At 36.3% G+C, this 27,245-nt stretch overlaps 1 protein-coding gene and 1 long non-coding RNA gene across 6 annotated transcripts in view; both read right to left on the reverse strand.

Moving 5' to 3' along the window:
• Positions 1 to 27,245, reverse strand: part of SUPT3H (SPT3 homolog, SAGA and STAGA complex component) — a 546,620-nt gene that overhangs the window by 461,350 nt on the left and 58,025 nt on the right. The window contains exon 2 of one of the 4 annotated variants that reach the window (XM_058736126.1): positions 23,139 to 23,221. The exons of the other annotated variants lie outside the window; for them this stretch is intronic. The gene's annotated coding sequence lies outside the window, so the exon portion shown is untranslated. The remainder of the gene's footprint in view (positions 1 to 23,138; positions 23,222 to 27,245) is intronic. 4 annotated transcript variants of the gene reach the window in all.
• Positions 650 to 27,182, reverse strand: LOC131515356 (uncharacterized). Of its 2 annotated transcripts, XR_009263591.1 has the most exons (6): positions 24,817 to 27,182; positions 23,222 to 23,310; positions 20,729 to 20,783; positions 6,917 to 6,969; positions 6,069 to 6,117; positions 650 to 736 (listed from the first exon to the last, which is right to left on the reverse strand). It is a non-coding gene; the product is annotated as an uncharacterized LOC131515356 (long non-coding RNA). The 2 variants fall into 2 exon arrangements; XR_009263590.1 differs by lacking the exon at positions 24,817 to 27,182 and having other exon boundaries at positions 23,222 to 24,581.

Raw genomic sequence — 27,245 nt, forward strand, 5'->3', positions numbered from 1 at the left:
CGCACTCTCTCTCTCTCTCAAAATAAACATTAAAAAAAACCTGACTCTGGGGTGCCTGGGTGGCTCAGTCGGTTAAGCGTCCGACCTCGGCTCAGGTCATGATCTCACGGCGGGTTTGAGTCCCGCATCGGGCTCTGTGCTGACAGCTCAGACCTGGAGCCTGCTTCAGATTCTGTGTCTCCCTCTCACTGCCCCTCCTTCACTCGCACTCTATCTCAAAAATAAATAAAAACATTTAAAAAATTTTTTTTAAAAAACCGGACTCCTGAACACCATCCTGTTTTCCTAACTTTATAGTCCATTTGCCTCCTTTTATTACTCATTCTTAATCTATTATACCTTGACAGTATTTCCACTGGTAACAGTGTTTCCACTTTTAAAAGCTATGTTAAGTTCTTTTTTGTAACAAGGAAGGGTATAAATAAATAATGTAGTTTTCATGAAAACATCAACCAAAGTCTCAGATCCAGTCCTGGATCTTGGAATTACATACACAATGGGACTTGAAGTCACTTAATCCTGGTGTCTTGGTGAGCCTTAAGGATCTCATAAAATAGATACTATTTTGCTCTCACAACTATCGTGTAAATTTTAAGAAAGTTAACTATGAACACTATGTAATTATTAGCGGTATTATATTTAAAAGATATCATCAGAACTATAATTTATTGAGAAGTCAGATGATACTTAACAAACTCTTTAGAAAACACTTAGGCATAAATCTTCTCCTCGGTTCCTGAAAAACAGGTAAATAAAACAATCTATCATCAGTAATATGTGCAGTATGTCGTGTGTGGTACATCTCGTAGATAAGGATGAGATATTTACTAAATATATTTGCTGAATGAAAGACTTTAGGGAAAAATCGTATCAGTTGGCTGTTAACACCAGTACAGAGAAGACTAAAGTATGAATTATTTTTAACAGCTATAATTTCTTATGAAAATATTAAAATACAGCTGTCTTCCTTTGGGCAAATTCAATCTAAACTTACAAATTATTTAGGAAGTAAGAAGGCTCTTGCTTTCATTTGTGGGCAAAAGGAAGACAACTACTGAGCTACTAAGTAAGACCTGTAACTACCTCGGAAGAAGCAAGAGTGGGACCGTCTATCAGGCACAGACTGGATGTACATTTGCACCACTGTGGTCGTTCTGAACTGCACTGTCACAGGACCAAATGCATCTCTTGAAATAAAAGAGGGCAGCAAAGATCTCAAGTAAAAGGCAGGAGTGGGGAGTAGGAGGGGAGAGGAAAGCTAACCTTTATTTTGTATTTGCTTTTCTGTGTACCGTTTTAAATACGCTGTCCTTTAAACATCAACAAAGAACCTGTAACGTAGGCCTTATGATCTCTTTTTAAAGAGAAGGAAAAAGACTTACGCTTCAAAAAAGTTAAGTTGCTCAAAAAAGTCTCACTCAAAGCTAAAAGGTACAAAGAGTCAGACCACATGCCAGGTCTATCCAACACCACACTCTTTCCACACTACTGTTTCTCATACCATACAAAGACAGCAGCAAACACCAACTGAGGGCTTTCTCTGTACCCTCCAGCATCCCACAGTAGTGCATCTTAAAATCCCGTTGAAACGGATGCCTCACTACTTCTGTTTTGCAAATGAGGAATCTGAAGGCCAAGAAAGTGAAGCACTTCGCCACCAGTCACACAGTAAACAAACGGTGAAGCCAAGTTTCAAACCCACGAAGTCTGAGTCAACTATTACACTATAAGCAAAGTCGAGAAAGTGAGAAGGCTGGCCTTGAGAAGATAAAATCCAACAGAGATATAACAACTGTTTTCTAGTCTATACCCCACCTAAGACATGACAACACAGAATTCTAGGTAGCAATGAGGGGCAGACAAACATGGGTTAAAACTTAGAGCTACTACTTAGCTGTGTGAGGTTGGTCGATTCAAGTAACCTTTCTCTGAACTGGTTCTGCATCTGCAAAATAGAGATTAAAACAGAACCACCACAGCTGACAATTAAGTGAGATAATGCATGATTGTCACATGTACTTTGAGCCAAGCATTATGAGAAAGGGAATTAAACTCATCTCGCTTTAGCCTGACAATAATCTTCCAAGATATATTATCATCACTTCTAATGATTCAGGATAGCTTCTCAGGGTTACATGGCGTATCCAAAGTCACAGCCATTAAGTCACAGGAGAAAAATTTAAACTATGTTCCTCAAAATTAAAGGATAACGCATCCTTCCTCTTGTACCAGTGGCGTCGCCAAACAGAATAAAGATTTCTCAAAAACTGTACTTATTCTCTTAGAAGTTAACCTGCACTGCAATGAGATCATCAGTTCACATAGCCTTTTGGCAATCTGATAGCAATACGAGACCTGTGACATTTCTCCAGGTTCTCCAGACCATCAACAGGTATCACTGATATACAACTTCCCAGCAAGCATGACAGCCAAGGAAAATCCACCGTGCTTCTCTCCCCTTGCCTGTCCCTGTGCACAACAAGGTATGCACTGAACACAACACAGCCACACTCTGGTGAGACCAGACGCCAGAAAGTCATAGAGGTCGGTGAGACAGATAGGTGGCAGTGGCAACAGCCTTTGCTGCCGTTACGATTAACTGCAAGACTGTGCACAAGCCACCCAGCCTTTGTGTGCTTCCATTTCCTCATTTCCTAATCGAGAGTAACAGTGTCATTGTGGAGACTGGCCATAGAAGATGGCACTGTGCCAGTGATGTATACATATTACCTAATCTGATTCTTACAAAAGTCGGGGCAGGGAGGGTGTCCTCTCAACCCTGTATCAAAGATCAAGACTCTGAGTTTTACACCCATGTTACACCGTCCTAAAGCTGCTGTGGGTCCAACAGACCTAAAGACGTGTTCATAAATATTTTGCGTATAGTCTCTGAAGTCACAGTATTATACCTACGAGTAGGTCCTCCTGACACTCAAGCAGAGGGACTTTTGTTCTTCTTATTAAAAACAGAAAAGATACTCATACTTCCTTGCATTTTCATACTGCCTCCACCCCCAAAATTACTAACAGTATGTAAAATTTTTAAACTTCAGTATCTCCTTCCGTACACAGCTCATCACCTAGAGAAAACCCAGGACGAAGTATACACCTAACTGTATTTACTGAGTGAACGATTCAACATAAATTGTTCACCAGCTCCTAGTATTAGGTACTTACAGAAATTATTTAATTTAAATGTTTACAATATCCATAAAAGGATCATCATGCCCACTTTACAAATGAAGAAGCAAAAAACTAACAAAGGTTGCATAGCTTGGGTCACAGAGTTGATCATCTCCAGAACCAGGCCTGGAACGCAGTTTTGACAAACTCTACTACAGCCTTATGATGTTCCCACTCTGAAGTTCACAAAAAAGTTTTATGAAAAGGAACGACTTGAGACACCTTGAAGGATGACCAGGACTTCAGAAAGTGGAAACAAGGACACAGTTGACCCAAAGGAATGAAAAGAAGCAAAACACAGAAGACAGGAGGCAAGGAGCAAGTCTGGGAAACACTATCTAGTATACTTTACCTAAAATAAGCATTTAACTTAAGAGCAGGAATATAAGTACGTAAGAGACTCAGAAAGATTAACATAGCAGGAAAAAAATCAAAGTAACAAAGAACTAGAATGGACAAATTTGGAGGCAGAGAAGCCAGGTCATAATTCATGAGTCAAGGGGTAGTGACGGTTAGGGTCTAAGTCATGACAGAGAAACAGAAAAGAAAGAAAGGATATAGGGACATTCTTCTTTGGGCATGGGTGACCATTCGTTTGATAGACACTACTGATGTCTAGAGTGGTTGTGACATTCCTCTCAACCCTTTAAATCTGATCCCTTTCATTGCCGGTTCTCAGCATCATGAATTCCACCACATGAACTTCATTGGAAGTTATGCTTCAACATTTACACGGTGGGATAGAATTTGTGGAACAGACTCTCATTTTATTGCCTACAATGAAAAGGTGAAGAAGGCTGCAAAAATGACTGAATAAATCTCTTCTAAAGCTTTCTGAAGGCACGCTTTTCCTGAATTGAAGCGAGGAGCTAACATTGCTTCTGCGGAGCAGAAATGAACAAGCAGAAATAAACAACGGATACAAAGGGCATTAACAACCTTTAACTATCTTCCTAGTGGGAACTTTTTCTACTCTACATAAAAGTTCTGTGTGTGTAGAAATAAGTAAATAGATATTGAGGTACGATTTTCACCAGGAAGTTTCAAAGGCCATGTTGCTAACCTTACGGAAAGGTTTGACGTAATGGAAGAAGTATTAATCCGTGTCTTTCCCCCAGTAACACCATATTCCTGAAGTTGAAATTGGTCTTTAAAACCTTTTAAATCTATAGTGGCCATTTCAAAAACTCTTAGCAGGGTGTTGGTCTCATATTGAACCTTAAGCATCTTTTAGAATTTGCCTAAACATCAAAGCATCACGGGCTGAACCACATCAAATGACAGTGTTGAGTGAGGCTGCCGAACCAAAAAGAGCCAGCACCAAGAACCTCCACTCTTGTCCTAAGCTGACCAGTTTGAGGTGATTCTCTTTCTTTGAGAAGTCCTTTTGGATTGCAAAGTACTACTGGTATCCATAAATGAAGGCCTTTCTGAATTATTTTAAGTGGAATATTTTAATCTAAAGGTTTTCGGGTTACTTGAATTTTTTAAAAAATTGAGCTTTAAAAAAAAAAAAAAAAAAAAGGGGGCGCCTGGGTGGCGCAGTCGGTTAAGCGTCCGACTTCAGCCAGGTCACGATCTCGCGGTCCGTGAGTTCGAGCCCCGCGTCAGGCTCTGGGCTGATGGCTCGGAGCCTGGAGCCTGTTTCCGATTCTGTGTCTCCCTCTCTCTCTGCCCCTCCCCCGTTCATGCTCTGTCTCTCTCTGTCCCAAAAATAAATTAAAAATGTTAAAAAAAAAAAAAAAAAAAAATTGAGCTTTATTTCCCAATTTTTACCTTTCATTTTTGTAGATTAAGTTTTCAGTACACCTAAAACTGTATCTTGAAACATTGTGAGCTGACTTGCTGTATTTGCACTTTGAACTACTGAAATAAATGTGATTTTTTTTGTCAGATTTAAAAAAAAAAAAAGAAAGAAAGAAAGCATATAGGGAACCAAAGAACTCACAAGAATCAACTAAAATAAAGGAATAAAAGAAAAGAATTGCAAATCTGATTGGAAGAATGATAATGTCATTGAGAAATTTCATTTTCTACATTCAATAACGTGCATAAGTATATAATCAGGAAAAAATAATTTTTCATTTTTAATTTATTTCAATACGAAAAAATAGGGAATCAAGGAAAGTGGAGATGTTTCAATTAATTCCCAGACATCTATGCCTTAATCCACCTTTAATATATCAGAAAATCACCTACAAAAATCAGAAAGGAGTCTTGCAAGATGTGTCCAACATATGTAAAGAATATTTATTAAAATGTTATCTAACACTTAATGACAAATAACTCAAACGTCCATAACAATACGCTATAAAACATATGCGCCTACCAAGTCAGCTCAAATGAGAAAAGTATTACCAACATAATCATTATTTTATAGAGAATGGTAAAATTTGAAAATATCACATATTGCAAACTAAACCATATCACACCTCTGCACCAAGGTACTAGAATTTATCAAATTTCTTGGTATTTCCAGTTTTAGCTTTAAATTTGTTAACTTTACCTTAATGTCCACAATATATCCATGTTTGTAATTATATATTATAAATCATCTAGCAGAGATTAAAACTGAGGCTTCAAAAACATGGGTCGCTTTAATCTTGTGGCTTTTGATTATCCCTGGCAGAAAGCCACAAAAACCACCCAAGGACAAAGTTTAGAAAGCATCCAAATAAATAAATAAACAAATAAAAAAAAAAAAAAAAGAAAGCATCCAAATAAATAAAAATGTTTTATAGAAATACGTGAAGCAATGATATTAAACTGATGACTATTTAAAAACAAAAGCGGTAACAGGCTCTAAAACAGGTAACCTGTGAAACAAAAGAAGTATTACAATAATCGAAGATTCCAAAAAAAGGACTTTAAACATACACACATACCCCAAAAACAGAGAAGTAGAAGTTCATCCATATGAAAATGCTGGAAGACCTGCAATGAGGAACACTATACAGTCACTAAAACTGACTTTACAGAGATTGTTAATATAGTTAGAAACACAAATCATGTTAACTAACAATATTAAATAAAGTCATGTACATATATACAAACATATATATCTCAAATATGTACAAAAAAGACAAAAAAAGTAGTTTAAAATTGTTATCTCCGGGAAAAAACTTATAAGTAGTTTTAGGTTTTTTATATCACCCAACATTTACCATTTTTCTAAGTCAGCATACAAATAAGATTTACAACAAAGGAAAACAGTGACAAGTCTTGGTGAAAGTGGCTCTTTGGCTAATAAACAGGCACTGAAATAAAAGATCCCTAATTTTTCTTGCACCGAAATTGCATAAATAACATCTATTAACTGTAAAAAAGAGATAACCAAAAGCTTAATTCTATACACCTAAATTAGCCTTCCCCATGGTCTATAACAATTGAGTTTTGGGGTGCCTGTGTGGCTCAGTCGGTTAAGCATCCCACTCCAGATTTTGGCGCAGGTCGTGATCTCACGGTTCGAAAGTCTGAGCCTCACGCTAGCCTCTGTGCTTATAGCGTGGAGCCTGTGAGGGATTCTCTCCCTCTGCCCCTCCCGTGCTCGCTCGCTCTCTCTCTTTCAAAATGAGTTTTATGATTCTTTCCATGCAAGTTTTAGAAAAGAACAGACCTACTGTTTACAACCCATTTCCATTCAAGCTGGGTATCAGGACACAAAAAGTAAAAGCATCTGTATGGTGCTTTGCAACATGCCAATATTTTATGCATTAAGTCATTTGATACTCACAATAACCTTAGGATGAGTGTTAGCTCAATTTTAAAGATGAGTGTCCACAGCCACTATAAAAAAAAAAGTGTTGATGAGATGTCAAGAAATTGGACCCATTGTATATTGCTGGTGGGAATGTAAAATGATGCAGCCTCTATAGAAAACAAATGGCGGTTCCCCAGTAAGTTAAAACCGTAATTACAATATGACCTAGGAATTCCACTCCTAGGTACTGCCCATGGCTGGCGGTGGCAGGGGGGAGGTTTGTCAGGGGTAAGAGGGTGGCACAGTGAGGAGTGATAGGAAGCAACTGCTTAATGAATATGGGGTTACCCTTTGGGATGATGAAAAAGTTACGGAACTAGATAGTGTTATATAGTGACTAGATAATGGCACAACACTGCGAATGCACTTAATGCCAGTGAATTGTACACTTTAAAAGTCAAAATTGCAAATCTTAAGTGCATTTGACAACAATTTTAAATGAGGGAGGACATGTCTTAGGTGGAGTGTCTGAGAAGCAAAGGCTAAGATGACAATTCTTTGGAAGTGACTGAGGGTGTACTCCTACATAAAAAGTTCAAGGAAGTGGGTAAGGCAATGAAGCCACAGGTGCAGCTGAAGTCTAACCTCATCCTGATCTCACCACGAACTCTGGAGTCTAAACGGCACCATGGAGGGTCGCGGTTAAGTGTCCGACTCCTGATTTCAGCTCAGGTCATGATCTCGCGGTTCGTGGGTTCGAGCCCACGACCATCAGGCTCTGCACTGACAGTGTGTAGCCTACTTAGGATTCTCTCTCTCCCCTCTCTCTCTGACCCAACCTGCTTGCTCTCTCTCTTTCTCTCTCTCTCTCAAAAAAAAAAAAAAAAAAAAAAACCTTAAAAAAATTAAATAATAATACAAATGGCACCAGGGAGTTGTCCTGTCTTAAGACATGACCATGCCCATTCCTCACAGAAGTCAGTCACTGGCTACAGGTCACCCCCCACCCCCTGGGCAAGTGGGGAACATGTCTCAGGCATCTCTGGTTAAGACAGCTTCGAATAAATCTGTGGAGGTGTTTACTGCTGAGAGCGGTCAGTCACCAGGTCTACAGGTGAGGGACAGGCAAATACCCCATCCAGGTAAAGATCTGGGCATGGCGCCAACAGCACCTACCAGGAGAAGGAAATAGGCTTGAGACACTTGAGTGACTTATCTAGGATCACAGGGCAAGAATAACTGAAACTCCGGACTCTCCTCATCTTAGAATTCGTGCTCTTTCCCAGTCTAGCTTTGGATAATTTCAGCCCATTAAAACGTACCAGTGAATTCATTTTGCCTGTTGTTCTTCCCTTTGTGTTTTTCTTCTTAGTTTGAGTTTTTGTTTCATTCGTAAAGTGGTTTGTTTTGCTTTGCTGACAGAGGGTGAGGAGATGGTTCCTTAAGCTCTGCTGAAGTGGCTTTTGCACTAGTTCTGGTCCCTCCCTAGCAAACCCCTAGTTCACCTCACATCGCCTAGCAGAAGTGGCTTCTCTCAGTAAGGTCTCGCTCAGAACCCTGTTCAGAGGTAGATTCTGTATTATGTTTTCAACACTGCCTGCTTTTTAAATTCTCCTGTGCTTGACAGCAAGCATCAATTGGGTGTACCCATCTCTCTATTACTGATTATCTGGCATCTAGTAGGAAGCTGATGAAAGTTTATTCAACCAAACTCTACAGGCACACCTCATTTCATTTTGCTCCACTTTATTGCACTTTGCACTGTGTTTTTTACAAACTGAAGGTCTGTGCAACTCTGTGTAGCATTTGCTCACTATGTGCTTCTGTGTTGTGTCACATTTTGGTAATTCTCACAATGTCTCGGACTTTCTCATCATTATTATATTTGTCATGGTGATGTGTGTTCTATGATTACAACCCAATGATGGTCAGCAATTTTTAGCAATAAAGTATTTTTTTAATAAGGTATGTGCATTTTTTTAGACATAATGTTACTGCACACTTAATAGACTACAGTATAATGAAAAGACAACTTTCATAAGGACTGGGAAACCAGGGTATTCATTTGACTCACTTTATTGTGATATTCACCTTTTTTGCAGTGGTATGGAACTGAAACCACAATATCTCCCAAAATATGCCTGTACTTTGTTTTAACAGAACTAAAAAGAAACCTAAAACATAGACAATTTTCTTTAACTCTGTATTTTAAATGCCCTTTATTCAAGTGTATTTCATTATTTATTGTAGAAAGGTTGCTCAAATCTCCTGCTACAAGGCAACCGACCGCCCATACGCCACAGGTCAGGATCAATGACAGACTAGAGTCACTAGCATGAATTGGATGCTTTGTAAATGGAAAAATAATATATACTTTTATCCATTTAAATGTACAAAATACCAACATCTAATAATTACATTCCACTTAGAATAAATTAAAAGACATTTAATACTGCTTTCTACAGGAAAATGTTACAGATAAAAGTAACTTCTCTCTACCCACCCATCCAAATTAAAGAGCTCTAATTCTGAAAAACAATTTAGCACAGTGAGGAATTTTATTTATTTTAAATAATTTAAAGGAAAGATAAATTACTACAATAGTCAATAATTATGCTAAGAGACACATTTCAATGTAATTAAATCCAAAAAAACTAAACTTATATTTAATTTTTCCACAATTTTATCATTATGTTTGGCATTAATGACACCACTTGCTATCGCCAGTATTCCATTGCTCTAAAAGGCTAGTATCATTTTCCTGAAACCAGAGACTATTAGCAGAAGCGATTTCAAAGCTATACCAACAAACCTCAAAAAGTTAAAACAAAAAAACAATGTTCCTAACAAGAAAGGCCAAGGACGAAGAAGTCAGGAGTGAAAAAACAGGTGAGAAAATAAAAGAAACAACATTCAAACTAAAATCAGAAAAACACCAATAGAAAACCTTCCAAGATGTTTGTTTTCAATTGTCAAGTCTACTAACAAAATCACTTTAATGGGTAAGAATGTCAGAAAGATCTTAGTGAACAATGTCACTACACCCAGTTTTCCTTCTTCCTTTTTTTTTAACAAAATTTTTTTAACGTTTATTTATTTTTGAGACAGAGCAAGACAGACCATGAGTGGGGGAGGGGCAGAAAGAGAGGGAGACACAGACTCTGAAGCAGGCTCCAGGCTCTGAGCTGTCAGCACAGAGCCCAACTCGGGGCCTGAACTCACAAACCATGAGATCATGACCTGAGCCAAAGTTGGATGCTCAACCGACTGAGCCACCCAGGCCACTATCCCCCCACTTTTCTTTTTTTTGAAACCAATGGTACAAAATTGTCACCAGTCACTAATATACTTGCCATTAAAATACACTTGAGCGCTAAAAGAACACAAACAGCAGAGGAAGTCAATGAGCTCAAAAAAAATTTTTAACTTATTCATTCACTTTTGAGAGACAGGGAAAGAGAGCACAAGCAGGGAGGGGCAGAGAGAGAGAGAGAGGAAGAGAGAAATCCCAAGCAGGCTCCACACTTTCAGTGCAGAGCCTGATGTGGTGTTGGATCCCAGGAACCATGAGATCATGACCTGAGCTGAAATCAAGAGTCAGATGCTTAACAAACTGAGCCACCCAGGCACCCCCAAGCTGAAATTTTTATTCTAAGAAAGAACTGATTAAAGAAACCCAACTGAGGGCAAAGGCAGCGTTGCTTCCATTAAGATTAAATGCATGGTCTGATCTTCTTCTGACTCTGAACACATTTCCAACAGAAATCACTAGTGAATAGGCTTCTTCAGGTTTTAGTGTTTGCTTGTTTGTTTGCTTGCTTTTCAAGGAAAAATCCACGAATTATGCAAGCAATATTTATCTTGAAGTATAAAGCCTGGAAAATAATGTGGCTAATCACAGTTCACAGATATTTCCAAACTAAGATTCAAGGCTACCTCCATTATTTAAAGTAAGAAATACCAGCTTTTAGCTATAAATAAGAACCAACAGCTTCCACATTACTGGAACATAATTCACTTTATGTCACCACCTGCATTTATAAATAACCTTTTGGAAAAAAAACAAAATATCATGGTCTTTTCATACCAGCTCCAATATAACCGCAATATTTATTGTCTCCACGCATTATTTACTGCACTTCATGATTTAGTGCTACGAGAGAAAATATATGTGATCTGTCATGTTTTCAATTTATTAAGTAACAAAAACCTTTTCACAAATGCATTCACCTAAATTCAGTTAGATAAGTCTGTTCTAACAATGCTCTACAAAATGGCCACTCCATCTATTACTTTGTTTATGAACAGAAAGAACTACATGCCACATAAACTATCAACTTCCATCCATGGTTTGGCGAGTTTGCTTTGCTTCTATCATTTTAATTCATGCAGGCTCTCTTTCAACTACAAAATCCTCCTGGTTCCATCTAATAATATATCCTCCACACTGCTATCAGATCATTCTACAGCTACATCATGTCACTTCCTTCCCCTCAAAACACCCAATAATGATTCCCCTTAGTTTTGAACATAAGGTTCAATCAATTTAAATAGCTTAACAAATAAGGGCCTTCCTGATGAACAACCTCTACCTTTCCAGATGCTTCTCTAGCCATTTTTTCACCCAAATTTTGATCTGGCGTCTTTAATTATATCTTAAAATTGAGTGCAATTCACAAAATGCTTCATGCTGTCCCATGTGGTCTTGGTCCTTAACATTCCTTCACTGTATTTCCCTCCTCTTGCCCTTCCTGCCTCTAGGTGTTGAGTCAACTCGTAACAGTCCTTCCAGTTCAGCTCATTTTCACCAATTCTGAGTGACTTTCACTGAATCCCTCCATCTGACTGAAATTACTTTACCACCAATACCTAGTATCATGTTCAAGTTACATGCATTTCAAGTTTATGCACTGTAGTATTCAACACAGAGTACTATATTCATTGACTTGTGTACTTCAAATAGCTCCTTCAATATAAATTCATTTGATTTATGAACTATGCCTTATTTAACTCTATAATCTCAGCACTAACACAGAGCTTAATACATAATCAGCATTTAGTAAATGCTGATAGAATGAACAAATGAAAAATTCCGTATTTTAAGATAATGCTATATATAAAATTGTTGTAAAAATAGGTTCTGACTTCTAGTTTCCAATCTGACATGTAAACAGGTTGGAAGGTGTCACTCCCTTCCCTCAAGATAAGAAAAAAGCTAAACAAACTGAAAATCAACCCACTCTTCTTAAATCATCAGAGAATCGAGGTCACAGGGCAAACCAGTGTGGTAAACACTGGTGGAGACAGAAAAAGGAATGCAAAGAGTTACAGTTTACCAGAAGCAGAACCCACAACTGGAACCAGGTAGGAACACTTAAAGGGTAGGTATTCGTTAATTTCTAAAGGTTAAGCATGGACTAGCAAGAGAGATAGAAACTTAAGGTAGCCCAGTCTCAGTGAGGGGCCCTACACACTGCTGTGTTTTACCTTCCAGAAACACACCATGTTCTCACGGTAAATATCAAGGAAAACTCCCCTTCAGCAGGGAAAGGGGAACGTAAGCATTTTGAAAAAGCTCCAGGGTTCTGCTGAACAAAAGCCCTTCAAGGGAACAATTTACCAAAATCTAACCAACTTGCATTACATCAAAGACTGACTGCCCTACAGAAAGGAAAACACTCAACTCCAGCACCCACTAGTCTTTGGAATGAGAGAAGGGAAATATACAACTCCAGCTTCATCTAGCCTTGCACGTGAGGAAACAAAAATATTCACGCCCTGCTCCTCTGGTCTTCTGATTCAACCCACTGTAAGGTGAGGGGAGAGGAGAATAAGAGAAGCACTTATGAAAGTCACAGGCTCACTAAAAGACTAAAAACTAATCATAGGATTATATTCCACTTCCCCTTCTCCCACACCTACTACCACATCAATCAGCTTCTTCCCTAGGAGTAGAGCTGAAAGACCTACAAGCCTCAGAATCTACTGAAGAAGGAGTCTCAAAGGAAACCCAATGACAAAGAGAGAAACAAAAACAGGGATACTAGAGAAAATTTTTGTCCCTGACACTATGGCTACAGGAACAGTAAACACAGGTAACTACTAGCCAGATAAACATAAAAACTTCACACTGAAGGCCTACCTATTTCTTTTGCCAGATATATTACATCTGACTTTCAACAAAAAATTACAAGACATGCTAATTAGGCAAAACATCAATTTGAAGAGATACAGTAAGAATCAGAACTAAACTCAGATATGGCAGCAATTTCAAAATCAGACTAAAATTTACAATAACTATGACTAGCATAAGGGCTCTAATGGAACAAGTGGACATCAAGTGAGAACATGGGTAGTATAAGCAAAGAGATGAAAATACTAAGAAAAAAATAAAGAAGGGGCGCCTGGGTGGCTCAGTCGGTTGAGCATCAGACTTTGGCTCCGGTCACGATCTCACAGTCCATGAGTTCGAGCCCCACGTCGGGCTCTGTGCTGACAGCTCGGAGCCTGGAGCCTGTTTCAGATTCTGTGTCTCCCTCTCTCTCTGACCCTCCCCCATTCATGCTCTGTCTCTCTCTGTCTCAAAAATCAATAAACACTAAAAAAATTTTTTTAAATAAAAAAAATTTTAAGAAAGAAAAAAAGTTAAAAAAAAAAACAAAAAAAATCAAACCACTTTAAAAAAAAAAAAGGGAATGGGCTCATCAGTAGACTGAACATGGTATAGGAAAGAATCACAGAGCCTGAAGATATGTCAATAAACTTCCAAAACTGAAAGGTGAAAAGAAAAATTTAAAAAGAATTTTCAAGAACTGTGAGAAAATTACCCAAAAAGTAACATGTATGTAATAGTTAAGATCAAAAGGAGAAGAAAGAGGAAAAGGAAATAAATATTTGAGGGGCATCTAGGTGGCTCACCCAGGCATCCGACTCTTGGTTTTGACTTGGGTCGTGATCTCACGGTTCATAAGTTCAAGCCCCATATCAGGCTCTGTGCTGACAATGCAAAATCTGCTTGGGACTCTCTCTCCATCTCTCTCTGCCCCTCCCCTACTCGTGCTCTATCTCTCTCTCAAAATAAATAAGTAAACTTTAAAAAAAGAAACGTTTAAAGTAAAAATGTTTGGGAATTTTCCAAAATTAAGAACAGGCACCAAACCACAGACTCAGGAAGCGCACAGAAAACCAAGAAAGATAAATACCAAAATATTGACACCTAAGCATATCATATTCAAAGTGTAGAAAAACAAATAAAAAGTCTTGAAAGCAGCCAGAAAAATAAACACACACATACACACACACACACACACACACACACACACACACACACGCACATAAAAAACAAAAACCGTATCTACAGGTCAAAGTAAGAATCACATTGGACTTCTCATCAGAAACTATGCAAGCAAGAAAAGAGATATAATATGAAATACTTTAAGTGTTGAAAGAAAAATAAAACAACTTAGATTCTAGGACCAGTAAAATGATTCTTCAAAAGTGGAGAAATAAAATTCTCTCTCTCCCTCTCTCTCCCTGTCTCTCTCTCTCTCTCTCTCACACACACACACACACACACACACACACACACACACACGAGGGAATTCATTACAAGTACTGCCTTGTAAAAAATGTTAAAAGAAATTCTTCGAAGAGTAGGAAAAGAGATGTCAGAAACACAGATGTGTGTTTGTCTCTTGAAAAAGGGTCAATTATCAGACAAGGAATAAATAAAGTTAAATTTTTATTTTATCTATTATTAATTGATCTAACAAGTAACAGCCTGTTCAAAATAATACCAGCAACCATATACTCAATGATTATAACTTATAGCTAAGTGAAATGAATGACACCATGGCTTTACCAATGCTTTGTAAAGGAGGGTACTCTTTTATAAGATACTTGGCAGTACCTATTAAGTCATATAGTGTTATTTCACATTGGAGTTGGATTAGTTTTAAGTGTATATTCTAAACTCTAGAGTAACCACTAAAAAAAGTTTTTAAAAAAAGGAAAAAAAAGTTTAACATGTTAAGGGAGGAAAGAAAATACAATGATACAAAATGATCAATTAACACCAGGAAAAAAATTAAAGAGTGGAAAACCCCTCCTCAAAAAAGAAACAAAGAACAAGGGCCATGATGGACAATAGCAACAATTATGGTATATATTAATCCAACTAAATCAATAAATAATGGGTCAAAAAAAGTCTCGAGAAGTTTAAAAATATTTCAAACTAAATGAAAATAAAACCCATCAAAATTTGTGGATACAGAAAAAGTGTTTAGAGAGAGACGGGTAGCACTGTATGCATATATCAGAAATGAAGAAAGATCTAAAATCAATAATCTAAGTTTCCACTATAGGAAAATAGATAAAGGACAAATTAAACTCAAAGTAGGCAGGAGAAAATAAACTTTCAAACCAAAATTAAAGCAACTGAAAATGGGAAATTAATAGGAGTGATGAAACCAAAAGCTAGTTCTTTGAAAAATATAAACTTATAAACCTCTAGCCAGATTAAAAAAAAAAAAAAAAAGAAGAAGATACAAATTACATGAGTGAAAGAGGGGACATTACTACTTATCCCAAGGACATTTAAAAGAATAACAAAGGACTACCATGAACAACTCCATGTCCCAAATTTGGAAACACAGATAAATGGACGAATTCCTTGAAAGACACAAGCTACCAAAACTTACATAAGGAGAAGTAGATAATCTGATTTAGTCTATACCTATTTTCAGAATTGAATAAATAATTATGAACCCTCCGAAACAGAAAGCACCAGGTCAAGATGGCTTCACCGGTGAATTCTAGCAAATGTTTAAGGAAGAAATTCTCCACAATTCTCAACAATTCTCAACAATCTAATCCAGAGAGAACCCTTCCTAACTCATTCTATGAGGTTAGCATAAGTCTAATACCAAAATCAGACAAAGATAGTACAGGTAAGAAAAATACAAAATAGTATCTTCCATGAACACAGATGCAAAAAATCTGCCACAAATCAAATCCAATAATGTATAAAATCAAATCAAATCCAATAATGTATAAAAAAGAATTACACAACATGATGAAATAGGATTTATTCTAGGTATTAAAGGTTCATTCAACATTTGAAAATCAACTGGTATTATCCAACCCATCAACAGGCTAAAGAAAAAAGACCATATGCTCCTTTCAATGTATACGGAAAAAACAATGACACAGTTCAACACCACTCATGGTAAAAATTCTCATCAGACTAGAAACAGAGGGGAACCTCCTCAACTTGGTAAAGAACACTGGCAAAAAACCTACAGCTAACGTCCTACCTAATGGTAACTAGATGCTTTCCTAGTAAAATTAGTAACAAGGCAAGGATATTCTCTTTCACCATCCCTATTCCACACCATACTGGAAGTTACAGCTGATGCAATAAGCCAAGGAAAGAAAATAACAGGTATAAAGATTGGAAAGAAAGAAATAAAACTGTCCTTGCTCACAGATGACATGAATGTCTATACAGAAAATCATAAAGAATCAACAAAATGCTCCTGGAAATAATTGCTAATTAGCAGCAAGGCCTTAGAATATAAGATCAATATATGAAAACCAATTACTTTCCTAAACACCAGCAATCAAGCATTGGAATTTGAAACCTGAGACATCATATTGGCATAAAAATGAATATTTGGCTATTAATCTAACAAAATACACGGAAGATCCATATGAGGTACACTAGAAAACTCTATGAATAAGATGAAAGAAGACCAGAAGATCTAGATAAAGGTTCTCACTGACAGGAAGAAAACACTGTTAAGATGTCAGTTTTCTCCAAATGGATGTAACCATTCAATGCAATCCCAGTAAAAATCCCAACAAGTTATTTTATGAATATCACCAACAAACTGATATCCTATTACTATAACATAATAAAGCTACACTAATCCAGCCAGTGTGGTACTAGCAAAAGAGCAGACCTCTAAATCAATGGAACAGAACAGGGAGTCCAGAAACAGACCCACACAAATACAGGCAACGGATCTTTGTCAACGGCATGAACCACTGCTGGAGTAAGTTACCTTTTTTTTTTTTTTTTATTTAAAAAATTTTTAATGTTTATCATTTTTGAAAGAGACAGAGAGAGAATGCGCGCACAGAGCAGGGTAGGGGCAGAGAGAGAGGGAGACACAGAATCCGAAGCAGGCTCCAGGCTCTGAGCTGTCAGCACAGAGCCCAACGCGGGGCTCAAACTCATGAACTGCGAGATTATGACCTGAGCTGAAGTCGGACACTTAACCGACTGAGCCACCCAGGCACCCCTGGAAATAACTAGCTTTCTAAATGTAAGAGAAATTAATCTAACACCTCAAGTGTCCACCAACAAATACAAGTATAAAGACTTCTTAACTGAATAAAAAATAATAAAGTAAAAACAGGGCAAATATCTGAGCAGACACCACCCAAAGAAGATATATCGATGCCAATAAGCACATGAAAAGACACTGATCATCATTTATGGTTGAGGTACTGCAATATTAAAACAATGAGGAGGTATCATTACATATCTGTTAGAATGGCTAAAAGCCAAAAGAGTGAGAACAGCAAATGCTGACGACAATGTGGAGCGACAGGAGTTCTCATTCATTACTGGCACGCATGCTAAATGATACCGCCACTTTGGACAACAGTTTGCCAATCTCTTACCAAGTCAGACATAGCCTTAAGCCATAACCATCTTCCTAAGTATTTACCCAAATGAGTTGAAAACTTATGTCTACACAAAAACCTGTACTCACATTCATAGCAGCTTCATTCAGGATTGACAGAAAGTGGAAGCAACCAAGATGTCCTTCCATAGTTGAATGAATAAACAAACCATTGTACATTCATACAATGAAGTATTATTCAGTAAAAAAGTAAAAAGTAATTAGTGATGAAACCACAAAAAAGAAATTAGCTATCAGGCTACAAAAAAGACATGGAACCTGAAATGAATATTGTTAAGTGAAAGAATCCTGTCTGAAAAGACTACATTCTGTATGATTCCAACTATATGACATGCTGAAAAAGACAATACTATCAAGACAATAAAAAGATCAACACCTAAACTGGTTAAGATGCTAAATTTTATGTTATGTGTATATAATCAAAATGCCACAAGGATTTTTAGGGAAACTATTCTGTAGGATACTATAATATGGATAATATGCATAAAATCATATATTTGATAAAACCTGTAACTACACAACATAAAGAATGACCTCTAGTTGGGCCTGGGTGGCTTAGTTGGTTAGCTTCCGACTCTTGGTTTGGCTCAGGTCATGATCTCACAGTTTGTGAGTTTAAGCCCCGCATTGGGTTCTGCACTGCCTCTCTCTCGGTCTCTGCCCCTACCTACCCTGTTCGTACTCTCTCTCTCACTCTCTCAAATAAATAACTTAAAAAAAAAAAAAATGACCTCTAGGGGTTCCTGGATGGCTCAGTCAGTTAAGCAGCCAACCTTTGATTTCTGCTCAGGTCTTGACAGCATGGCTCCTGAGTTCGAGTCCTACGTAGGGCCCCTGTGTCAGGCTCCAAGCTGATAGTGCAGAGCCTGCTTAGGACTTTTTCTTTCTCCCTCTCTCTCTGCCCCTTCCTGCTCGTGCTCGTGCTCGCTCTCTCTCTCTCAAAATAAATGAATAAACCTAAAAAAAAATAAAATGACCTCTAACGTAAACTACTGACTTTACTTAACAAATACGTACCACTCAATATCAGTTCATCAATTGTAACAAACAGGGTACCAATGCAAGACATTAATGATAGGGGAAACAGGGCTTTGGAGGAGGAAAGGGGATGTATGGAAACTCTGTGCTGTGAAATTTTCCTGTGAATTGAAACTGCTCTAAAGAAAAAGCCTATTAATTTTTTTAAATAGCTCTTTTGACATTTTTCAATATTAAACTTTATGAAGATTTCATGCAGAAAATGACTACATAGGAATGTTGCCACACATATCAATTACACTGAATAATCTGTAAATTATATCAGAAACATGCAATCTTCAGGACTCATTTTTTTTTAAAGGATAGCTAAAAGACAAAAGTGCTAGAGATTTAAAATAGTACAAAGAGCAAAACATAATAATTAAGTCTGTATTTAACCATATCATTTTTAGGTCAGGTTTTATTCTTCAAAGGTTAATTTTCCTAATAAGTGAATATTATCATTTTAAATGCCAAAACTCTCTTTTAGATGAAAATATTCCCTACATAAATATTAAGTCTTTATTTTTTAAACAAAGTATGCTTAATAAAATGTTCCTCCTGTCTACTAGTTTAATAAATTGTTGTAACACAGTGATACCATTTAATTTTTTAAGTTTATTTATTTATTTATTGAAAGAGAGAGAAGAGAAAGAGAAAGAGAAAGAGAAAGAGAAAGAGAAAGAGAAAGAGAAAGAGAAAGAGAGAGAGAGAGAGAGAGAGAGAGAGAGAGAGAGAGCCAGCCAGCAGGGGAAGAGTAGAGAGAGAGAAAGGGGGAGAAAATCTCAAGCAGGCTCCATGCTGTCAGCACAAAGCCCGATGTGGGGCTCAAACTCAAGAACTATGAGATTGTGACCTGAGCCAAAGTAAAGAGTCAGACGCTTAACCAACTGAGCCACCCAGGTGCCCCCACAGTGATACCTTTTAAAGTCTACCAAGGTAGGGGCGCCTGGGTGGCTCAGTCCGTTAAATGCCCTACTCTTGATTTCAGCTCAGGTCATGATCTCATGGTTCATGAGATCAAGCCCAGCACTGGGCTCTGTGCTGACATCACAGAGCCTGCTTGGGATTCTCTCTCTCTCTCTCTCTCTCTCTCTCTCTCTCTCTCTCTCTCTCTCTGCCCTTCCCCTGCTCTCTCTCTCAAAATAAATAAATGAACATTCAAACAATAAAATAAAATCTATTAAGGGAGACAGAACAGTTTGAACTCACATTAATGACCCTGAATGATGCTTTTTGAGTGTCTGTATATCAGTATTTTTATGTTTCATTTGCAGACAGACTATTCTTATTACCTACAATGATTTATGTGTCTCTTTTGTAATTAAGTATTGGAGAAAGGGGAGAAGTATAAAAACAACCATGTTAAAACTTTACCATAAATGAGGGCAGACAATGACCAGAGCTTATAAGGGAGAAATAAAAGTAGAAGACTGCTACTTTGTGATGAAAATACATGAGATTTACATAATAATAATTTTTCAACTCTCTGATCTTTAGCTATGTGTGCAATAACTGGAATTGCTTAAAATGCTCATGGATAAAATAAGGTGTTCAATAATATAAACTTTTGCTTAAAGCGATCTCATTTACATATTGTTCAATTATTGAAAACCTAAAATATTAATACACTACAGGTCTCAAATTCAGATCGGAATATGGGTTCCTATGCTCCTTACCAATTTTAAAAACTGGTACTTTTCCTGTTCAGTTACAACCAGCAGCAGCAGCCACTAAGTAACACTCAGCATAGCTAATGTAGATGAATCCTCAGAAACCTAATTTACTTGGGATATTTATGTCCAATGATGGATGCAATGAATTTCTGGAGATTAGTACCAAAAATAATTAATTCCTTATTCTACTCAGATTTAAACTCAAATATAAATGGAAAAGAGGGAAAACAGCTCATCACAATCACTAATCAAATTTCTTCACATCTTTCTTATTAGTAAAAATTAACTAGGTAAATTAAATATTGAGATTTATGATACTGTGGGGGTAGTCTATAATGAAGATTTATTTGGATTCCAACCTTATCCCTAAAAGGATCTCAGGGTACCTTATAAAACTATTTACAATACATAATAATTACATGATCAAGATGAAAACGCACCGTTTGATTCAACACAATTAAGAAGACCCATACATGTAATCTTTAACGTAAGAAACTAAAAACAAAAAACAAAGACAGATTTTGCAAATACTTTAAGAATTCATTGCAATAAGTAAACTAAAAGTTTGATCCTTATTTCAAACTCTTCTTGCCTGTTCTACAAAAGAGGCTATCCACTGGCAACAAATTTCTGTATCTACAGTATAGGTGGCAGGAGTTAACAAACTGTGGCAGGCCAGCTGCCTGTTTACGTATACAAAGTTTTACTGGAACACAGCCATGGACATTCATTTACTTACTGTCTAACTTACTTATTGTCTGCTTTCAGACTACAATGGCACAGTTAAGCAGTAGACAGAAACCCTATGGCCTACAAAGCCAAAACTACATTCTATCTGGCCCTCTACAGAACAAATGGATAGACCCCTGATGGATATTAACTAGTATAACACAGATTCAGGATTGATCATTTGCATATAGAGATAACAGGCTTCTGCTCATTAAAATACTTCTTGACAGGGATAACTTAATCAAGTTAAAAGCAGTAGCACAATTCAGTAATATGTTTTTAACATGACTGTATTTTTAAAGTACTTTTGTATATTTTAGAAGCATCCACTTAAGAATAAACAAATGACACGGTAATAACGGTGCCTGTTTTAATCCTCTAAGAATCTCTGGCTTATTAGTCTAGACTTGCAGTACTGTAATACAAATGTAAAATTTCAAAAGTTGGTACTTTCAGAATGCCATTTCCAATTTATCTTCTCTATGTATAAATTTGTGAAAATTGTGTTGGTGAACAGCATTTAAGTATGAACTAAAATCTAAAATTGTTTGTATAGCCCAGGCTATTTATACTGATTAATTTTTTAAAACGGACTATACAAACAAATAAAAATTCCTCAGATCTCTCTTTGATTTCAGCATGAAACCAATCCCCATACACCTTTTCCACAAAATGCTTCACCTTGCAGAACGCACTATTTAAGTTGATAAATAGTAAAACGAATGCCTATATACCCCTTGCCTGGATTCATTAATTGTCAACGTTCTGCCATGTTTGTTTCACGTTATTTTCTTGTATCTGACTTCCTGAAACTAATTCATCATGCACCTCCTTTAAGAATAAGGATATTTTCCTATGTATGTGTAATAATATTATCACACTTGATAAATATTCCAGAGTGTATCAATATTCAGGCCATTTTCAAGTTTCCTCAAGTATCCTGCAAAAGGCTTATAGAGCTCTTTTAAAATCTAGCATCCAATCAGGATCCACATCCATGACCAATTCCTGAGAAGCAAGGGCCAAATTTTTCTTTAAATAATCTTTCTGTGTATCCTATGTGCTCTCTTTGTTCTATAAATCTGTTCTCTGGAGAAGCTGCACACCACAATTTCCCTGGTACCTCCCTGCCAGAACCATGCAGCAACGAAAGGGTATCACGATAATAGGGACAGGAAACTGAGTTTCCAATTATCTTGGTAGATTCTGTTTTCCCTATGAAAATATCTAGAATGAAACTGTGATCTTATCTTAGCTGGTTACAACTTTTAAATACACCTAATCAACATTTAGTGATCATCAAGTCAAAAGTCTTAGGACTAATTATACTGCCAGGACTCAAGAACGGTCAATTTTATCACTACTAATAAGAATTATGAGTAATTACCCAAATATATCATTTTATAAAAAGCAACAACATTTTATAAAAGGTTAAAGAGTGCTCTTACTGAAAAAGCCAGTTTCAGAAGACTAAATGTCCTGGTTTGTAAATCTATAGTCAATTTTATATAGTTTACTAAAATGAATCAAGTTTTAATCATCCCATAAAGACTGGATAGTTTGCATATTACGCCTACGCATTTAGAAGTTGACTGGTTTGGCAATCTGTCTCAGTGCTTTCAAGCTTTTACTAAAGTGTAACACATTTTGAACAATGCTTTATTATATCAATATTATAAAAATGTGTACTTCTGAGTAACAAGAACCACAAATTTTTTCTATTAATATAACAGAGTATATGAATATTTTCACCTTTTCTAATTTATTTAATCTTAAATTCAAATTGGAGCAATTTTTGACTACTAAACTTTCTGGGAAATTGAGATTTCCAATGGGAATACTGTCAACATTTATAAAAACAAAAAAACCAGAGTTCTAAGTGATTCATTTTCAATACATTTCCTATATTGTTAATTATGGTTGAACTCAGAGTACTTTCCAGTGTAAATTACACGCAAGGCTTAACAAAGTATAGATCTAAATCTACAATCGCCTTTACTGAAACCAATGAAACATCTATACACAGCAATGAAATTGGCATGCAAAGAAAAGAACTGTCAAGACATGTATCCCTAAAAATAAGCCTACAATAACTATTTTAAAGGCTGTGTGTGGTCTCACCCATATATTTTGGCAAGATGCACTTTCTCCAACCGCAGCTAGATTCATCCAAAAGCAGTGGCACTGGAGAGCCTCTGTCTCACCTGTCAAAATTGAAGAACGTTGTTCCAAAGACCACCATGCGTCCATGGAGAAAAGCCACAGCACTACAGCTGTTATTGATAAGCAGTCTCTAAAGGAGAAAAGACTTCAAACAATTAAGCAAATCATCCTTAGAGATACAGACAGACAATATATTCATGTTTAGATGATGAGATGACAAATACCACGCCAGGTATGAAACGATTTCATACACTGGAATACCAACAGAGGATCTTTCATAAGTAACATTAGCTTTATAGTCTTTTCTATTCTCTCTCTGATAAAATTTCTATACGTTATCAATTCAAAACCTCTATTATGTTCCCTTATTCAAATCTCATGAAACCTCCTTTATAAAACCTCAAAATTCATCCAAATTACTAAGGTCCTAAATCCATTAAAATTGCTAAAGTCTGACAGCTAAGAGCACAGAAGATTAAGATTTATAAACAGAAACCCTAAGTATACTGAAATCTCACTTTTAAAAAATATATCCTCAATCTTTTTCAACCACATTATAAAAGCAGTTTACGTTTTTGCTTTGAACTAACCTCCCGACAGTAAAGCATATGGATCGATCAGGTAAGCTATGGGCAGGTTAACAAAAATAAAAAGAAACAGCAAGGAAAACAATTACTTTGAAAAGAAATATGCCTCAGTGGACACTTCAACTCCAGTTTAAGCCCCAATTCAGACCTGGCAATAAAAAAAACAACTTAAAACAAAATGTAAAGAAATACACACCTGGCTGGATAAAAAGCTTAAATAATCATGATGAATATCTCATAATTAACTTATTTTCCTACTAGATCATTATATCCTTTAACCCTTTTTAATACTGCAAAAACTCAATTGAAAAAGAAGGCAGGCACCTTTTTGTGCCTTTTTCAGTTAATACCCAAAAGGTTCTCTTCAAAGACGGTTTCACCTACAACCAAGTCTCATAGCACAAAGGCAAAGTTACCAGAGGGCTCCAATGTATTATATGATGTCCCACAGGTTCATTTACTATATTCTCCAAGTACAAAGGTTCCAAAGAGATTAGTTTCACTTTTCCCTATATTTAGTACATTAAACTAGTATAGTTGGAGTATTATTTTTCTTTGGTTTTGTCAGTAGCATGTTTGATATAAATTTTATTAAGTGGTAGTATATGTAACATTGCATTGTGGGTAGTAGTTTCCTGCTTTAGCCTAGCCACATCCTCAGCTGTCATATGAGCATATTTCCCATATTTTCTGCAAGTTCTCGCCTTTTTTTCTTCTTAGAAAAATGACAGCATTAGAAGATGAATTGTTCTAATAATTATAAGAAATGATTTATATAACTGTATTAAACAAGTATGGACCACTCTGTACTTCAAAGAACAACCGGTGGGGGGGGGGGGGGGGGCGCAGGGAGGAAGTAATACTCATAATTAAAGTGTTAAAGTCATGTGAAACAATGTGTTACAAGTAAATTAACACAGAGAAAAAAATTAAAAACTATTAAAACAAGGAAAATCTCTAATCAGATGCCAATATCATCTAACAAATGAGGTGAACCATATCAGGATAGAACAATGCTTTGCCTTGAACGTTAGGGGCTTCAAACCTACCAGGTATTCATTAGTGAGGATTAATGTCAGTATCCCCTCCAAGAACTTTAAGAAACTACTTTGAGACTTTATAGAAATGCCAAAACAGAAAAAGAGAAACCAAAAAAAGGCCTGGAGGAGAGAGGGAAGAAAGAAGGGGGAAAGAGGGAGAAAGTGAGGGGGGGGGGGCAGCGAAGGGGGCTAGAGGGAGAGAGAAAGCTTAAGATTTTCTCTTTTGGCATCCAATTTCTACATAATCTCACATTGAGACAGATAGCTGCTACTACTAACCAAATGAAGCTGTTCAAACAATTATGGACATGGTGGTACTTTGGGTTTTTACAGAATTTAATTAAAACAAACTGAGGAGAAAAAAAAAAAAAAAAAAACAGAAGAAATACTCTCATTACAAAAAGTACCACAAAATAACACCCTGTACAAACACACAAAACCATACATGTGCATGCAGTTGTATACATGAACATATACCCCACTAAAGTAAGTGGAATTAACCTCTCATCACCATGATTGAAAATATTAGTAAAATTATACCTATCTTACTAATATAAAATTTTTTCAAATTATCAATATAAGGCCCAATAAATGTTATGTAAAGTTAAACAGTTATACATCAAATCCAAAAAACATTGTCAAAAAATACCAAGTTGAAAGAAGAGAGTAAGAAAGTTCATTTTACTAAAAACCACACAATCAGAGAAAACATTTTAAGCCAAATCAGTATTTCTACAATTTATAAAATTCCAACATCAAACCATTTGCTCCTATTGTTTTCAATTAAAAGAAAAACAGAAGAGTAGCAAATAGAAGTATAAAACAATTTAAAAAAACAAACAGAAATGAGCACACGATTGATACAGATAAAATTACTGCATTCAAATAGGATCATTAGTTCAGAAAATAAAAAATAATTCAAAAGGTAGCCATAAAGATATATGTAGCATTTAAAACACTTTTTAGTATATAATATAAAAAGTTCAACCAATGTTGACAAATTTATTAAATACAAAATAATGGGGAAGCAAGATAATTGCTTTACTTTTCATTTCCGTGGCATTAAAGTACGTAATTTATACAGCCGACCTAAACTTGTCACTTACTTCAACACAGCAAATACTAACATATCCCCAAAAAGGATGTAGTTTTGAGGGTCTACGGTTTCCATCTCTAAGTTTAAGCATAGTATAAATCTATAACCAAGAGCTTTATTTGCAGCAGCTTTTCTGAGTCAGTCTCTTCATCACAGGTAATATTATTTCTAAGGAAACAAACTATCAATTATCAAACGTGTACCAGTTATCACTGTTGTTTTAAAATTTTTACCACAAAGTAATATTTGCTGCAAACAGGATGTATTTTCAATTTAGAAAAAAAAAAATGTGTGGATGATGAATATACAAACTTTAAAGCACATGACTTCTCCTGCCAGAAGAAGGGCCTCACAGGGAAAGAAAGGGCATAATCAACAATATCTAGGAAACTCTTATGCAGTAAGAGTAATCACTCTGACCAAAAAATTACGTACAGGACAGTTACCTGCAAAAAGATAGCAGGCAGTTAATAGACACACAGATGTAAAAATTATCCAAATACATATTAGTCAATTTGGAGGGCCAAAGTATGCTCAATAAAAAAAAATTATTTTAAGGGGCAAATATTTAGCAAAGAGTTGGGTCGTAAGATGTCAAAGAATCCTTATGCAGAAACGAAAACTTCATTCTAAAAGAAGAAAAGCATTGACTTACCACACTACCTAAGTTTTCTCAATTTCCTCATTCTGCTATTGTATGTACATATGGTACTATATACAAATCCCTCCTTTAGCTTGCTCTAGAAATTAATTCGATATAGATCATACTGGTACACCTTATCTATGAAAAAGAAAACTGAGTAGCTTGCATGTTAAATGAAAGGTTTTACTTTTCAATGTAAAACCTGTTTACACACCCCGGGAGGCAAAATAAAGCTATATTTAAAATAAGACACTAAAATGTGTTTTTGGCTTTCTATCACTGAAAGTTTATTATGAGAAAGTGCTGGACATCTGAATCATAAAAGATTAAAGTCATGCTCATGTCTTCCTAGTATATTTTGGGCAAATGAATTTTTGTTAAAGAAACTTATGAATGTACTTGGACATTTATCTAATAAAAACCAATAGCAGATAATAAACTGTGCTAGGAAGACCATAAGCAGGAGTATTTTTGGCTGTAACAACACCTCCTTGGTGTTTTCCAGCCCTAACCCCTTTATAAACCCCAAATAATGTTTTGTAATTCACTGTCTCCGCCCACCCTCCCAGCCATTTACTTCACGACACTCCTAGTTACTATCACACTAGGAAGAAGTCTAACATGCAAATTCAGAGTGGCGTGGATAAATGGAAAAAAAAAAAAAAAAAAAAAAAAAAGCCTAGAAAATTGGTCTGTTCG

Source organism: Neofelis nebulosa, chromosome 6, assembly GCF_028018385.1.
Source record: "Neofelis nebulosa isolate mNeoNeb1 chromosome 6, mNeoNeb1.pri, whole genome shotgun sequence".
Lineage (NCBI taxonomy): Eukaryota > Metazoa > Chordata > Mammalia > Carnivora > Felidae > Neofelis > Neofelis nebulosa.